The sequence below is a fragment of the Microtus oregoni genome, unplaced genomic scaffold (assembly GCF_018167655.1).
Source record: "Microtus oregoni isolate MIOR12 unplaced genomic scaffold, Mior012 000000F_ref0000247, whole genome shotgun sequence".
Taxonomy (NCBI): Eukaryota; Metazoa; Chordata; class Mammalia; order Rodentia; family Cricetidae; genus Microtus; species Microtus oregoni.
This window is the reverse complement of record NW_024543059.1, coordinates 20,195,430-20,213,221: the sequence shown is the minus strand read 5'-3', so window position 1 is coordinate 20,213,221 and position 17,792 is coordinate 20,195,430. Positions and strand designations below refer to the sequence as shown.

The following is a 17,792-nucleotide window of genomic DNA, read 5'->3' as shown; positions in this document are numbered from 1 at the left end:
CACATGCATGAAAATGCCTGAGTAGGTCAGAAGAGGGCGTCAGATAACCTGGAACTGGAGTTACAAGTGGATGTGAGTCACCATCCATCCTGGATGTTTGGAACCAAACTCGGTTCTCTTCGAGAGCAACAAAACTCCTCATGGCGGAGCCAGCTTCTCAGACCCATGGTCCCAGCATGGGCGCACACCACTTTCCCTATGATTTCCAACCCTTTCTTTTTGTTTTCAGCATAACAGATTGATAGATTAATATAGTTACATCATCTCCCCCTCCCTTTCCTCCCTCCTAGCCTTCCTGTGTACCCTTCCTTAATTTCTTTCAAATTCATGTCCTCTTTTTAAAAATTAACTGTTGTTACGTGTGTGTGCGCGCGTGCGTGCGCGTGCGTGCGTGTGTGTATGTGTGTGTGTGCAGATGCTGGTGAACACCAGAAGTTGATGTTTTTCTTGAATGTTCTCCACTTTACAGAGATGGATCTCTTCTTGAACTTAGAGTTCAGTGGTTCAGCTAGTCTAGCTAGCCACGGCGCTATAAGGATTCCCTATCTCTGATCATTGAGTGCCGAGATTATAGGTGGGCTGCCTGCTGCTGGGGATTAGAACTCCGGCCATCATGCTTGTGAGAGATATTAACTGCTAAGAACTCTCCAGCCCTAATCAGGCAACCAGCCTGCCTGCCTGCCTTCTTTCCTTCCTTCCTTCCTTCCTTCCTTCCTTCCTCTTTTCTTTTCTTTTCTTTCTTCCTCCCTCCCTTCCTTCTTTCTTCATTTACTTTGTTTAATTTTTCAAGACACAGCTTCTCTGTGTAACAGCCCTGTTACTCTCTCTGTAGACCAGGCTGGCCTCAAACTCAGATATTCACCTGCCTCTGCCTCCCAAGTGCTGGGCCATCATAAAATAACACCCAGTGTGGCCATCATAAAATAACACCAGATACTAGATTACCACATATTACTATATATTATTCTGTATGTAGTATGATACACATATGCCCACATGTCTGAAAGTAACTGTAAAGGCCCTTCAGATGTGGAGGGTACAGAAGAGTCAGGGTAGGAATTGATGACGGACCAGAAAAAAACTGTTCTCCAGAAAGGATTTTAGTCAGGTCATCTTGTTTTTAGCTCCACATGTCCCCTTATGGACTTGAGATCTCCAAAAGTACAATATAACAATAGTGTGTGAAGTTACTCTGTCTGTGACGTATTAAAGGAATGCAAATTAATCACTTTGGCCAAACTTTGCTAGTAAAAACAGCTGAAGATAAATCCGCCTTCCGACGGGTGGTTCTCTCTCTCAGGAAATATTTCCATGGGTACTAGGAGGTACACCCAATAATGCTCGCACCATCCCTCTGTGAGACCCCTCGCCTGAGAATACACTGTCCACTCAGACACCCTGCAGCCGCTACATCCTGGAGTGTCTGTGTGGCAAAGAACATGGGTCACTCACAGGGTGGCCGCTGCCAACCAGACACAGTATTACAATGAACCTTAAAGAGCACAGAAGAGTCTAAGTCTGTGCATCCAGATCCAAGGTGGCAAAACAAAACCAGAAGAGAGACAGGCAACGCTGGAGCTAGGATGGAGAGACGGGGATTTGTTCATATCATGATTACACTTGTGTGTGTACAAAGTGGCTGTGGGAACGTGGGTGTGCACAAGCGCTCGTGTGTGCGAGCCGTGGCCCGTGTATGGAGTTCAGAGGACAGCCTTGGATGCTGGTCCTCATCTTCCCCTTGTTTGAAATGCTCTTCTTGTTGTTTGCCATTGTGATGCCTGTGAGCTTCTGGGTGCTCACGTTTCCTCCTCCCATCTTGTCCTAGGAGCGCTGGGGTCCCGATGCTGGTGCTGTGTGTGTTCATGTTCCTCATGGGGTTTCCCCATGGGATCCATCTCTTCAGCGCCTGTCTATTATTATTAGTCGTATGATTGATAAGTAGGCGGACGGGGCTACAAAAGGAGGCAATTCCACAGAGTCAATTCTATAGTTTGTTTACAGGTTATATGACTGTTTTTATCACAATGTGTGAGGCCAGACATCTGTGTTTTCTGTTGGAGAAAAAATGTCTGTGCGCACGTCATTCTGAGTATCACTCACACAGATGTGTGAGCGTGTGCTCAAACACACACACACACACACACACACACACACACACACACACACACTCTTTGCTGAGTGCTTCTATGGGGTGCTAAAGGACCATGTGATTTTCACTGATGATCTCATGGTTCCTTTAATGATGCGGTCAGCTACCCTCATGGCAGATTTACTCAAGGAGAGATGTGGCTCACAGAATCTCAGTTATTTTGCCCCCCTGACTTGTGACTTCTAGGTGTCGGCTAGGTCACTGGGTCCGCAAGGGGGCTCAGACAGATAAGGAAGACTGAGGCCAAATCAAACTCCACGTTTGGCTGGGAAAGGCAACCATTTAAATGCAGAGCCGTTTGAAAGAATCTTGGGATAACCGGTTATCTGTACAAACACAGTAGGGAGGCTCTCTCAGCCCCCTCAGAAGCAGCTGGCACGGGCCCCAGTAGGTTTACAGAGCAGGCAGTGTGGGTCCCTGGATCACTCAGCTGCTGAAAGGCCCTCACGCATCCCTCAGCCTTGCCAGCTGGGCTTCCATCTGAAAGAAGCATGCTAACAAGATCAGTTTTAGGGGGCTGTAGTGAGGAATGCCACCACCAATGCCAGCCTGGTGTGACCCTGGCACAGATGCAAATGCTCGGCTTCCCCCCATGTCTACAGCTTGGCTCTGTGTTAGCAGAAGAAAGGAAGGAAAGCCAGTGGAGCCACATTGGGAACCTTCCATTTGGGAGTGCATGTTAACTCCTCCTGTGAATATCTATCTGCTCACCAAGGCCACCAACTTCGGGCATTGGGGGTGGGCTGCAGGGGGCATGGCTGGTATCACTGTGAGGGAAAGAGTAAGCTTCCCTTCCAGCCCGTATCTTTCTCTGCGTCAAAGTGACACGGAGCGTGGTTCTCATATGGGAGTAAAGGATATAGGCTAACCTGAGGGTACTGCTGGCCTCTGCGATCCGGCGGCATGAGCTCTTCATGAATTGAAAGCAATACCAGGACAGCCTCCCGCAAATCCAGGCCCTTTCCCTAACACCTCCGATCACTTTGCCGCCAGTGTTTCTGGGTCACAACTTCCCTTTGTGGGACAGGACCCAGGTGCGACCTGCAGAGGGTGGGTCAGCTCTGCTGACACTGTGTCTGCGAGCACGGTGCCAAGTGTCTGTGCCTCAGTTTCCTTCTCTGTGATATGGACTGACAACAACCCTATATCCAAAGAGTCTCAGAGTATCAAGTGTGTGTGATACATGTAACAGTCTTCAAAAACTCATTTCTGAACCTGGTCTCTGGACCCATCCATTGTGTTTATTCTCTTGCTGGTGTTTCCAGCGGCAGAATATCCTGTGCCTGCTTTCGGAGTTTTACTTCTTTTGATCACTTAGGTAAGAGCTGCTTCTTTTAGAGAATATGGAAAATACAGAATCGGAGAGACCTCTTTCCTAGTTCCTTTTATGCACTACTGTATTTGTGAGCTATTTCTTCAAATCCACGCTCATCCGAGGCAAGAGCAGTAACAGAGGAAGAGAGTCCATCACTGTATTCCAGAGCACTGACCCTGGAGCTGGGCTGCTCGCAACTCGACTCGCCAGCCGTGCAACCCTGGGAAGCGCTGGCCTCTGCACACTCATCTTAGACTGGCTGTAAGAAAAGCCCCTGCCTTGCTGGGCTGCTGTGGAGGTTTAATGTGTATCAAAGGCCTTTCCCAGTTCTTTGCATACAGTTAAATGCTTGGTACATTTTTTTTGTCATGATTTTTTCAAGATGGCATACATCAGCATCTCTATCACCCACAGAGAAACACTGATATGTATTTAGCTAAGGCCTGACAGTCTACTCCTAAGTGTAAGGTTCATTTCTTAGTGTAATTAGAGGAGACTCACACAACTTTCCTAGTGACTGGAATCCCAGGGACAAATGAAGAAAGTTTCTAAAGACTATTTCTTTTCTTTCTTTTTTTCCCTAAACTTGGGGTGTGCGTGTGTGTGTGTGCGTGCATGTGTGTGTGTGCAAGTGCACATGCATTTGTGTGTATGTGCGTGCATGTGTGTGTGTGCAAGTGCACATGCATTTGTGTGTATGTGCGTGCATGTGTGTGTGCAAGTGCACATGCATTTGTGTGTATGTGCGTGCATGTGTGTGTGTGCAAGTGCACATGCATTTGTGTGTATGTGCGTGCATGTGTGTGTGCAAGTGCACATGCATTTGTGTGTATGTGCGTGCATGTGTGTGTGTGCAAGTGCACATGCATTTGTGTGTATGTGCGTGCATGTGTGTGTGTGCAAGTGCACATGCATTTGTGTGTATGTGCGTGCATGTGTGTGTGTGCAAGTGCACATGCATTTGTGTGTATGTGCGTGCATGTGTGTGTGCAAGTGCACATGCATTTGTGTGTATGTGCGTGCATGTGTGTGTGCAAGTGCACATGCATTTGTGTGTATGTGCGTGCATGTGTGTGTGTGCAAGTGCACATGCATTTGTGTGTATGTGTGTGCATGTGTGCAACCACATGCCTGACCCAGTGCACACACACGGTAGAAGACAGCCTTGCACGTTCCACTCACTCTCCAACTTGCTTGTCACAGTGTCCCTTTGTCCCCACTGTGTATTCCAGGAGAGTATCCCCCAGCTTCTGCAGGAGCCCCCCTTCTCGCCTTTGGATCACGGGGACCCAGCTTTACATGGTTCTGGAGTGCATTCAGGCCCTCACACTTGCAAGGTGAACGCCCTATTCCCTGCGCCACTTCTCCAGCCCCTAAAGACCACATCTGAAGAACAGGATGGCAGAGTGCAATAGCAGCCGAGGTGCCAACCAAAGGGAAATGCAAGGAGCAGGCATCCTGGGCGTCCTTGAGAAAGTGCTGGGCGAGGATCTAATAACGCCCAGCCCCAGGAGGGCAGCAGAGGAACGAGGTCTCCCGTGACAGTCTTGACTTCTTAGCAATATCTGGGACATCACAGGGTGGGGAAGGGCAGAGCTGGGAGTTCTGGGCTTGACAAAAACCCACCTTTTTTTAAAAAGAGAAAGTGGAGGTTTTCTTGGGAGAGAGAAGGAGATTACTCTCAGAAAGTGAAGGGTTCTCTTCATGGCATCTTCTAGGCTGGTAGTATGGTTGACTGCTTCCGACTCTGGGAGCAAAGTGGCCCAACTCCAGTTTGTGCAGTTGGAAGAGTAATGCACTCTGAACGTAGGGTCGCTCTTACCCTGCCATTCTGGACAACCACCCCTTCAGATTTCCATCTCATAAAGTTGTGACCCAGGAATAATTCTGAGGAGCATGACAGAGGCTTATGATGAGAAAAATCTAAACTCGGAGAGGTGTGTTAGCAGCTCCAAGAACATCAGTGGCCATACAGAGGAGGTGGGTTCGGCCTCCGATTCTAGGCACTGGTTCTTCTAAGAGCTAACATGACGACATACAAAGAGGACGGTAAAACCAGTCAGATCTAACCCCTTTGGATCACACCTCAATTTCTAGATGACCAATAATAATCTCAATGCTATATCTGGAAATAAGAATATCTACCTTGTGCATCAGGGACCGGTCATTAGACACGATAGTGGGTGCGCACACAGGATAGATGTGACCTAGAACTGTATCAGGATTGAAGAGTCTGGGGAGGATGTCCCGCAAAGCTGCCGCTCCCAAATATGTGTCTGTAGCTGGGCTGCCTGGTCCGCCACTCTGGTGGGATAAGCAAATGAGGCTGGTTGTGACTCTTCCCACTAAAGGGCAGCACCAGACTAGCAAAGAATGCGCTCTCAGCTTGTCAAACACTGACAAGCTCTACTTCCCAGGGGCAGGTGAAACCCTTGGTCGGAAGGTTGCTCTCCTCATCCTACACTTGCCTTCCTTGCCCTCGATTTATATAACTATAGTCCCTTGCCTTGAAATTCCCAGGCTGGAAATTCTCCCCTCTTAGGGAGCCTTCTTCTGCATTCAACGCGCATGAATAAAACATGACCCATAAGCAGCAGGAAGCCTACAAAACACACAATACATATTTATCCGTTGCTCACTGTCCACTGCCTGACAGCCTTTTAACTGATGTGCTCGTGTCTGGGGGGTTGGAGGAGGTGAGGAGGGGGGCAACCATTTATGGAGTATTTAAGGCATGCCAGAGAGAGCACAGTTCGTGTAGCAGAATCATTCCTGGTGTAAATTTTATAAACCAAGGACAACACAGACGTGGCTAAGGCCACATGGTACATGACAAAGGCAGAGCCGCTTCCCATGGTATCATACTGTTACCTCTTAGGCCAGATAGAATACTGATCTCAAATTTAGCTCCATAGAAGAGTCCCTAGGAAACTTAATACTAACTCCTTAGGCGTGGCCCCTGAAGATGCCGATGAAGGTAGACAGGGATACTGTGTGGGTACTACGCGCCCGCCCCCCCCCCCCCAGTTGTATTAATTACTTTTCTTGTCACTGTGACCAAATACCTGACAAAGGAAAGATTTAACTTGGTTCATAGTTTGAGGACATGGAGTGTCATGGCGGGAAAGCACATGGGAGTGATGGGTGTTGGTGGCTGTGCCCCAAGAGCTCTGGGCTACCTGGCTCACACTGGAATGGGGAGAGAGAGAGAGAGAGAGAGAGAGAGAGAGAGAGAGAGAGAGAGAACAGGAAAAGGGCAGGTATAGCAACTTAAAGCCTGTTCTCCAATGATCCACAGCCTCTCAGAACAATGCCACCTGCCAGGAACTGAGTGCTCACACACAGGAGTCTGTGCGGGAGATTTCACACGTAAATGCACACAAATGTAACACTGGGCAATTTTATATGTGAGGAAGAGACCTACGTGGTCAGTCGTCCTCATCAGCTTAGACCATGAAGCCCAATATGCACAGTTCAACAGAACCGCCATATATAGGCTGCCCATGCATGCTTCAGCATTGCCAGGGCATAAATGAATTAATTATTACATTAATTTTATATGTAGTCAGTCTTTGTGGCTCTTGACGGAGGTTTAGGTCCAAGGCATCAGATAGTATCTAGAAGGCACATAGAGATAAGAAAGGGCTCGGGCACTATCTGATGCTAACCAAGGTAGCGCGGCAGCTGGTCTAGAGCATTGGAGCAGAACTTCAACGTCACATGCAGCCTGTCAATCACCTGTGCACATGCTGATGGAAGCCTGGCATGCCTGGTGGGGCCTCTAATGCTAGACAACAGGGCCTCACTCAGTGCAGACCTCAGCTCGGGCTTTCTCCACGGCAGGCAGACCTGAAATTCCTCACACCATTTTAAGTCATTTTAAAAGACGGTCCCTTCTGAGGAACCTTCCTAGATCGCCTCATTTTTCTTCCCTTCTCTCTCTTGCCACACAACTGGTCTGAGAGGCCCTCCGAGTTCTGCTCATAGTCTGTCTGGATACAAACCCACAATTTCCTATTTGGACAAACCGTACAATTAAAGACGTGGGGAAGGCAGATATCCTGGGCTTTGTTGTTGTTGTTTTAATTATATTTATTATATTATATTTCCCCTGAGGGCACCAAAGCCACTGGTGGGGGGGTGCAAGGAGACCGTGTCTGTCAGCTGACTGGCAGCGGGGCTGGGAGAGGCGGGAAATCACACGTTGTGGAAAATGATGCAGGTAAATGAACCCCATTCCATGTGGTTGGGCCTCTCTATGATGAGTGGGGAGGCTCTGTGACTGCTAGAAGCTGCAGCTGCTGTCTATCTCGGTTTTTCAACCCAGCAAGGAGAAACTTCTTTCTTTCCTGCCAGCTTTCATGGCAGCACGATCACACGCCCCTGACGAGCGGTTTCCAGATACCCGGATGTAATGCATGGACCAAGGAGCTTGAGTCAAGGATGCTCCTCTACAAAGGTGAGGGTATGTCATGCCTCTATGCCAGAGCCACTGGGATACAGCCATTTGAATACCTCTCAAAATGTGACTGTTTGGAGACAAGGCCTTGGAAATGGCAATTAAGTTAAAACAAGGTTCTTATGATGGGTCTTAATCCATTCTGACTACTGTCCACATAAGACAAAACGAAGACACAGAGAGCCGTGCCAAGGCCACAGACATAAGGGATAAGTTGTATGAGTAGACACACAGGCCATCTCTAAGCCAAGGAAAGGGACTCAGACCCCACTCTTGCCCATGCCTCCACCAGCACGGTGTAAATAAATGTCAATAATTTAAGCTTGTGGTGTTATGTCATACAGCCTTCGAAGGCACGCAGCTCAAGGTGGGCATGTCGTGATAATATTCCAGAGAGTGCTCGAAACTGCGGTGAGCTACTCAAATGGTTAAATGTCTATGGTGGGATGATGAATGCCAACGCATCCTTCCCAGCAGTTCCGGGTGTCAGAAGGAAATCACCGCACTCCCTGGTTAGGGCTGGATGGACAGACCACCTACGGGAAGGTCTCACACGGGACCCTGATACTATCATCACCAAACTCCTCACTGTGCCCGGCACATGGGGTGGTAGTGGCTCTGAAATAGGGATGCTCAGTGTTGCTTATAAGGCAAACAGGGATGATCTTGAGAATGGCATGAGAACTTCCGGGTTTCAGGAAGGGGGTGGGGATGACCCGATGACATGGGGCTGGGGCTGGGTTTGAAGGCTTATTCCTGGTGAGGATGATGATGAAGAGATGGTGGTAATGAAACCCCTGAAGCGGAGGGCCAAGGACTAGCGCTGCCCGTATGCCATCTCACACGATACCCTCCACAATAGATATACACGCATTTTACAGACGAGGAAATCGAGCCGCAGTGAGATCAATGTGAAAAGTGAATGGAAAGTGGAAATAAGAACAAAGAAGATTTAAGGAAAGCGAGGAAGGTAGAGAAGAGGGCAGGGCATGGAACAGCTGGGCAAAGGTGCCTAGGACATGAAGAAGATGGTGGAGGAGGCCCCAGCCAGCACTCTGAGGCACAGCTTGGAGAGACAGGCTGAGCTTAGCAGTCAGAGTATAGAAGGACTGGTGTGTGGCTCCTGGGCTCAGGCATGCGCACCTCAAGATTTAAGCTTTAACACTAAACCTACAGATGGCCCATGGATGCAAGGGAGGGGAAGGAGCGAGCAGGCAGCAGGGAGGCCAGCTGAAAGAGCTCAGGGTCGCAGTCTGGGTACATTTCCTGAGCTCCAACTGACTGCGTGAGATACTGCATCTCCTGTCCCCTTTGTCCCCAGGTGGCATTACATGCTAAACTCCCAACATCAGTAGTGGTAAGTTCTTAGTCCTAGCGACTTTGCCCCCTGAGAGTGACTCCAGGGAGTTAGAGTACCAGCTCATAGGCATGTGACTTCATAGTAGCCCAAGTTTAGCAGGCCTTGACCAGACTCTTGTCCCTCCCCAAGGGACAAGAAATCCTTCTAGCAAGTTCTAAAGGAACCAGTCTCGTAGGATTCTGAAAATGAGGCTTTGACCACAGTCCGACTATTGCTCAGAACCCGAGTGTCAGACTTGAGTCACGTGGGGTTCTCCTGAGGATGGCCTCCTCTGTCACGGAGTGGAGGTCCGTGGCCCCACGTTCATCTGTCCATCCATCCCACAAGTCCAGGGACCATCTCTGTGGAAATGGTGGTAAAGAGCAGGTAACAGAAGTTGTCACTAGAGGGAGCCAGAAACCTTCACATGTCAAAGAGTGCCCTCCTCCCTGGTGTGTGCTTTCTAGCTCCAGGCTGGAGGATCACCTGCTCCTCTGAAGGTGGCTGGCAGCCTAGAGGTCACCAGGGCTCAAGTTGTTAGGGGACATCTGTGGTCATCAGTGACTGCCTTCATCAAAATGCCTATGAAGGGAAGAGAGACTGTCACCCCAACAGGCTCTGAGCCTGGAGTCTGCACTTGCCTAGAGTAAACGCTGGCAAAGTTGCCAACTCAAATCCTCCTCTCATAACAAATGTCCAGAGCCACCTAGTGCACCTCTGAGTTCTGGGTAGTCTAGCCTCTCAAAGTAGGCTGGAGATCCCAGGCCAGGCAGGGGCAGGGGTTCACTGGGGCCTTCTGCTGAGTGTACATCGCAGGGTAGAGCTGCCTCAGCTCTGTGCTGCGGCGGGAATTCCAACATCAGAACGCCATCCTGCATCCAGATGCACTGACAGCAACAGAGCCACGCAGCAGCTGCAGAAATCTCCTCCACTCCCTCCCCACGTGGCTGGGGAGGCAGAGCTGGTGTCGTCTAGGCCCCAACTGGAAGAAACAGACTGGAGAGGTGACAGCCAGGTGAGCCAGCTGTAGGGAGCAGCTGTGATCTCGAACCTCCGCCACCCCACCTCCAGCAGTGCTGAGACGCCAAGCGTTTTGTTTGAAGCCCTGTGGCAGAGAGTCAGGGTGTGTGTGAAATGCTAATTTCACCCTGATTTATCACCAAGAAGGACAAGGCTGTTTGCTGACATGACAGACTGGCGATTGTTGAAGCCTGGTGGAATCCGAGGATAGATTATTAAACCCTGGATTTATGTGCTCTGTGAGCGGGGAGTTGTTGCCATCAGGTGTCGGCAGGGTTCGGCAGGAGAAAGTCGAGCCAGACCAACTCCATTTCCTCCGCGGTTTTTCTGAGAGGGTCGGAGGCTGATTAGAGTGGGAAAAGCCATGAACACACGGAGTGGAGAGGCAAGTGCAGACTGGACAAACTGCTGGCTCAGTGCTCAGGAGAGGGGGAAAATGCACAGGACCAGAATAGGAGCTTGCTGAAGCATGGTGAGCAAGCAATCAAGGTGTGGGGGGCCGGCCAGCCAGAACGGGGTCTGTGATGCGCCCGGCAGCTTTCTCCCATCCTCTTTTCTCTGTGCACGTAGTAAAACACATCTCTCCAACGTGATGGCTTGAGAGAGGCCGGTTTATAAACTGAAGACAGAACATGGGTCCAGGACTGATAAGACAGGCTAAATCCATGGGTAAGAAAGGTGTAATGTACCCTCCATTCACATCCAGGCACTCAGAGACAGGATGGTAGAAGCATGGTGCACTGCATCTGGATGGGAAGAGTTTTAACCAATGACAATCTTAGAACAAAACCCATCAGGGTAGCAGCTATCCCATACTCCAATGTAATTCTGACGCCTTGGCAGACCCCGGGGACAAGGAGGGGGTCCATTCATCTCACATATGACATCCGACACTGAGGTAGGGCCACTGCCAGACTGGTTTATCCCCCGGAACGGTACCTGGCAGAGGGTGGAATCTAGAAGGCAGGCATGCACTGGATGAAAAGACAGCTACAGAAGTTCAGCCTTCCAAAGAATGAGCAGGAGGCATAACTGAAATGCCACCATGAAGGGCTAAGGACCCATCCTCTGGGTTTCTCTGCACGAGCCCAAAGGAGATGCTTGATCTACTTCTGAGACAGCAGATGACAAGAGACTTCAGATATAAGTGAGCAGGGTGTCCTGAGGCAACTGAAGGCCTCACTACCAGGCGTCTTCTACAGGAGGCCATGTGTCCCTGGAACTGACTTGAGGGACTTCGTTACTGCTAGTTGCTAGGAAGACAGGGTGGCTTGCAGGAATTTGAGATTTTTCATCTGGGCAAATGGGCAGCCGTTTATTAGCTTCTCATCAGTCCGGACACAGGATACAGAATCTCCATCAACTTCTCCATCACTAGACCCGTGAAGCATCTCCCCACAGGTATAGAAATGACCATACACAGCACTGCATGAGTACAGGATAGAGGAACCCACAGAAAGCCATGTTAACCCCCAGCTGCCACCCTGTCCACCGACTTCTCAAGAGGCCCATGCTGAACCAGTAGCAGCCAATTACATCTCCCAGCCCATTTCTGGAAATCTCCTCTGTGAAGACATTTTCTCTAGGGTTTTGAGACATGGCACCCCAGCTCATACGGGAGAATGACAGAATAGTTGCTGAACAGAAACCAGCTAGAAAGCCAACAGAATAGACACCAGGAAGGGACAACTGGCAGGCCTTTGGACCACACCATATACACCGTGGCCATAGGCAGCCGTCTCCAGGGTCCACCTGGGAACAGAATTGGAGTGAGCATCCTATACAAGCCCAATTATGTTAGACTCTGCTAGGAGATAGAAAGGGAGGAGCTGGTTTTGCAAACCAGCGTTTGGTTCTGCCACATGACTCAGTCCGTGGACACCTCCCATCTCAAACTCTGGGCAGGCAGCAATCCCAGCCTCTTATTATGTTTAATCCTAAAAGGAGGAATGACTAGAAAGTGCTGGTGTTCACCAGGCTGCCTAAGATGAAGTTCTTAGAGTCTAGAGCCGTGGTTCTCAACCAGGGGCAATTATTCTCAAGGGACATCTGGTTAGGCCAGGAGTGAAGAGTCTTGACTATGACCCAGGACTGTTGATCTCCTCTCTATCTCATACAAACACAGTGGTACAGACAACAGTTTACTATCATAGATACAGATGTCAGACTGTCTTGGCCAAGCCCTCTGTCGCCTGCCCTAGCTCATTTCCTAGCCTAGGACTCTGATTCAAAGTCTCCTCACACTTCTCTGTTAAAACTTGAGTTCCATACAGGGCTCCTTAAAGCTGGGGTTCATAATAGGAAGTGGGGAGAAGCTGAATGGATGGATATAACTGAAAGAGTTGATATAACTTGGGTTCCCCCCATACCTTCTTTTTTGTATGCTAGGTAGATTTCTACATAAAGTTCTTATGAGAGATGAAGAGTTGGTACCTCTCCAAATATGGCAACAACCCACATCCAGTACACACACACACACACACATATGTATACACATACTTATATATTCATCAGAAAGAGACTCATTGCCAAAATTTCAAGGTCATCACCTCCACTGGTTTTTCTCTCAGACATTCTATTTACTTAAGTCCAGTGCAGAGACACAAAAACAAAATTAGTGCTAAACAAGGTGGATTGAGCAAAGATTTGGTCAGATAGCCTTCTAAAAATATTTGATTCAAAATCTAGGGAAGGGAAAACAAACATAAGAACAAGACAGAACCAACCACCCCTGCATTAGATAACCTGCACTATCAACTTGATCAGACCAAGGAATATGCCTCTGGGCAAGTCTGTCTGTTTTCAGATGAGTTCACTGAACTGAGAAAAACCTGCCCTAAGTGTGGGCAACAACACCATCTCATTGACTGGAGTCCTGGACCAGATAAAAAAGAGAAAGTGAGCAGAGGGTCAGCATATGACCAGTGACCTCACGGTCCCACTGCCACGCCTCCTCCGCAATGCACCAGAAGGTGCTATTTAGGATCAATGTTTTTTTCTTTCTCTCAAAACACCTTCATTTTGTACTATCTAAAACCTGCTGAAGCTTATCAACTAACGGAGAAACTGTCAGGATTCAGGAAGCAAACCCTGTTCTGTCAGCCAGCCATCTTCCACGGGGCTCGTCATAAGTAAGTGTTGACTTGTTTCACTAACTTACCCTAGCAATTGAAAGAATGGCCCTCTGGCTAAGCATCTCCTCATGCTCTAAGCAAGTGACTCAGTAGACGGGGCCAAAGCTCCTCACACTCGGGGCCCCAAATCACATGTGAGACACATCCAGTGTCCTTTGCATGCCAGGAATAACTGCAAACACGGGTACAAATGGCCTGTCAGCAGGAACTAGTCTGCTTAACTACGTAAATGGGAGGCACCAGAGAGGGCTCAGCTTCTCATTCCAATGTGGGGACTCTGAAACCTGAGGGGAAAAGGGACGGGTGCTTAGACCTCACAACTGAAACATTAGTTCCAAAAGAGGACCCAGCACCTGCCAAGGAATAGCCACACTGCCACAGTGATCCTCACCACCACCCTAGAACCTTCCATCAAGACAAGTGTTCGGGGTCGCCAGTTATCCTGTGGAACCTCATGCCAGGGGTAAGGTTTTCTGAACTACTGAGATGCCTGGCACTTTGCTTTGACACTCTACCTTTGAGATGAGCTTTGTGAAAGCTAAAAGGGGTGTGTAAACTCCTTTACTTCATCTGTTCCCAAATCCTCCACCCTGTCCTCTGGATTCCTTCCAGCTCAGAAGACTCTGTGTTCCCTCATCTGGAGCCTTGCAGACTGGGAGCTGCCCCAAGCTCAGGGCTGCCCCACCTATGTCCCACACTCCAGGGATGGGGGCATGAGCCAGGGCAGCCAGCTCCCAGGGGAAAGAGCATCATGGCTGGGCTGTTTTTCTCTCTCCCACCCCTGTAAACACCCACTCCTCTAGTCCTGCCCAGACTGTCGCCCTGAAACACTGATTTCAGTGGCCACACCTTAAATTCATCTCTCACCCCAGTGTCCCCAGGCTTGGTACTTTCCACAGTTTTTAACGTGTTCCCAGAAAAAGGCTTCAGGAGCCTTGAATGCTGGACCCCCAGATTTCTGTTTTTCTTTCTGTCTTAGATTACTGTGTTTCTGCATTTCCCATAGCCCATGCATTTGAGTTATTGTTTTTCTTACCCATGTATGTGTTTATTTGATGGTGGCAAAGCTGATAAAAATTTATACCACCTGACTATTCTGTTTATAAGTGAACGGTGCATGCTCACTTGGGTAACCACTCTCTACAGCTCTTCTTTGAAAGACAATTTTAAATGATGCACATTTCAACTAGGAAATATCAGACGAGAGTCACGAAGGTCCAGATACCCATCACTCGCCATAGCCAGCATCACTTCATGCTCATCTTTCTCCTGCTCCTCTTGCCCTGTGGGATAGTGGTACCTACCCCAGACACCATAGGAATCCTCCCAGCCAAAACACTGCAGGATGCCACCTTTAAAAGATGGTATGAAATCCACAGGGATGCCCTCATACCCTGACATCTAATGATAATTCTGGAAGGTTGCTTAACTTTCACGGCTTTAACTTATCACATCCCAAAATCAGCGGTGTGAGGAGGTACCACTGAAACCCACTTTGCAGACCAATAAGAGGGGAGGGACGGCGCTCTGACAGGTCAGGTGATCACATAAGAAAGCCATTGATGGCAATCACTTTGGTTTTGTGAATCAGAGGCCCACGTGATCTTTCTACGCTGCCTTCACCTCCCTGAGGGGCGGATGACTTGCTGGGAGCAGCTGGCTCTGAATGAGCCTCAGGCCCACACAGCAGATCCTTCAGTCTTTGCTGTACCCTGCCCTTCCTGAGTTTGAGTGGGAATCCTCCCCGTGCGGGCTTCTTTCAGAATTCTTTACTTTTCATATTTTAACAGTCTCAAGTTCTAGCTGTAGTCACGTTAACGACTTTCTGCTTCATTTGCCATCTTTTGGGAGAGAGGCAGGAAAGGAACGACAGATTTCTGCTGCCTGGGTGGATTCTCAGGCGCAGTCGCTCCAGGGAGGGCATTCCCCAGTGATTCATGGTGACTCATTCATAACTTCCCCAGCAGAGCTCAGCAGAGCACGCAAACGCAATGGATTCTCATTGCTGAATGCGGCTTTGTCCCCAAGAGGGCTGGGCTCCCACACTGGGATCCCTCCGGCCTTGGAACCTTTCGTCTGGGGGTGGATTTTGACCGGAAAGGGTGGGAACCGAGAACTGAAGTCTTGTAGGAATACGAGACTCTTCTGCGTGCATGGGATAACACAGCCCTCGTATAGGAAATCTGTGGGCACAAATGACTTCTTCCTCATATACGCCCTGCCGTGAAGACTGCAATTCAGTGCTGAGCGAAGAACGGCAGGTGTGACCCTCACTGAGAAGCACAGGCTCTCAGTCCGCTATATGCACTGAACATGTCCTCTATACGTTCTCAAGTTCCAACCACACTGCAAAGAAAGCACCTGCATGCCCATCCTAGTTTGTCTGTTTGGATCAGGGTCTCTGAGCACCAGTCCTATAGTCATCAAAAGGTAAGCAATTCCTGGATGGGCAGGGCTATCCCCTAGGCATCTCAGGTACTTAGATGCACCCTCTTCCCGCCAGTCATGGTAAGAAAATCTATCTAGGTATTGCCCAATATCCCTGAGAGGGGAGAAATGTCCTTGATGAAAAATTGATTCAGACCACAGACTAAGGTGCCAAGTGATCTCTGTCTTAGTTCCCCGTGTTTCCACAATGCTCAGCATGGCTGGCCATGAGTAGATACCTCTAAATATGTGTGGGTTCCTAAGAACCGCCATGGGAAGTAAGTTCGGGGATACAGTGTGTTACAGACGGGATAGGTGAGGCTAAGAAGGTTCCAGGTCTCTTCGGCTACACAGTTGGTAGGGACAAGGCAAGCGAGTGCGGATACATCATTGTCAAACCCTGGTGAAGGGAAGGGAGAAAATGAGGAGCTCAGAAGAGGAGCTGGCTCTGAACCGCCAGCTCTCGAGCTCTGACAGCCAAGGAGCAAGGCAGATGATGCCACACGGACAGAACCTTCCAAGTGCCTGCAGCTGTTAATTAGGGAGGCACGTGTTCTGAGGCTTACTTCAATCCGGGGCCTCTGTGCTGTCTGCAAACCGCCTGGAGCCTTGCGGTCCTACTAAGCGTGGGGAGAGCAGGGTAAATTCTGAAAAGCTTTCTCTAGTGCCTTAAGATACATGGTAATGGTTTGAAGCCCATGGGCAATGTGAGGTGGCTAGAGGAGGCTCAGGGCCCCAGTGCAATCGCTGTGTGAACGAGTTTAGTTTCAAGGTTGGGGTGCTGCCTTAATTAGGTTTGGATCTCACCCTCCTTTTCTTGTCAGGAAAATAGAACCGAATAAATAATATGATTCATATTTGAGGGTGGGGTGGGGATTCATGTGGTTTGTGACCTGGTACCCAATGGGCCGAGAAGAAGAGTTGAATTCTAGCTCCATGTAGGCTTTTATTTTCAGTATCACGCTGTTGATGAAGAGGCTCGACAGGTTCCCACATCTATACCCCACCGCTCAAATGCACTCAGACGATCTGAGTTTGCATGGCAGTGTAGTTAGAAGGTAGCCAGGAGTGGAGGTAGTTAGGGGCAGTGTTGCCACGCCCCGAGTGTTTCCGCTCTCCTGAAATTCACGTGTTGAAAGGTTTATAGACAAAACTTTCCTGACCTAAATTAGTCAGCTCAAAAAAGACACCTTGGAGGGTTCCCTTGCCTTGCCTGCCAAGTTAGGAGACATCATGGAGAAATCAAGTTGGTACTGACCAGGAAGTTTCTTCCTTGAAAATGCTGTGCAGACCTTTGTGGGGGTAAGTTATCAATGGTCTTACCCCACTGTATGCCATGTGACCAACAATATGACCACCGAGGCAAGGCATGCCCATGGGCGCATGGTAGAATAGATGTTATGGGGGAAACCGATATCTGCTCCATAGGGGGAAATGATGCTACTGTAAACCTGGCACTGTACCAAGAACCCATGCCGGGGGAGCTAACAGGCCCCAGGTAATCCTATTACGATTATAATAGGTCAAAGTATCAAACTACCTCTACATTCCCATCTCCAGACTCATAGATTAGTGCAGCTCTCAGCCTTTGTCAGAGACGTTTCCACATGCAGTGGGTGGTGGTAATGCAGAAACTCCCCCCTGGCTAAAATGAAGACTAACTGCCAGTGCAGTGCCCATCCACTCATAGGACATCCGTGCCACATCTTCCTAAGGCTCAGGGACCATCAAAGAAAGGGTGGAAAGAGTATATGAGCCAGAGGTCCAGGAGGGCTGCAGTGACCTTCTGGACATCACAGTGACTTCCTGTACACGGCAGGACTGCTGTGCTCAGGAATTCACAGCACCTGTGGCTTCCAGCACAAGACCTACACAAGATCAAGACAGTCGACACTCAGGCATGCAATGAGAAGGGGCTTCTGAGCCCTTACTCGCAACTCAGGAACTGT

General features: G+C 49.2%; 1 protein-coding gene across 2 annotated transcripts in view; it reads right to left on the bottom strand.

The window, feature by feature from the left end:
- The window catches only part of Slco3a1 (solute carrier organic anion transporter family member 3A1), a 279,076-nt gene that overhangs the window by 85,705 nt on the left and 175,579 nt on the right, over positions 1–17,792 (bottom strand). The window lies entirely within an intron of this gene.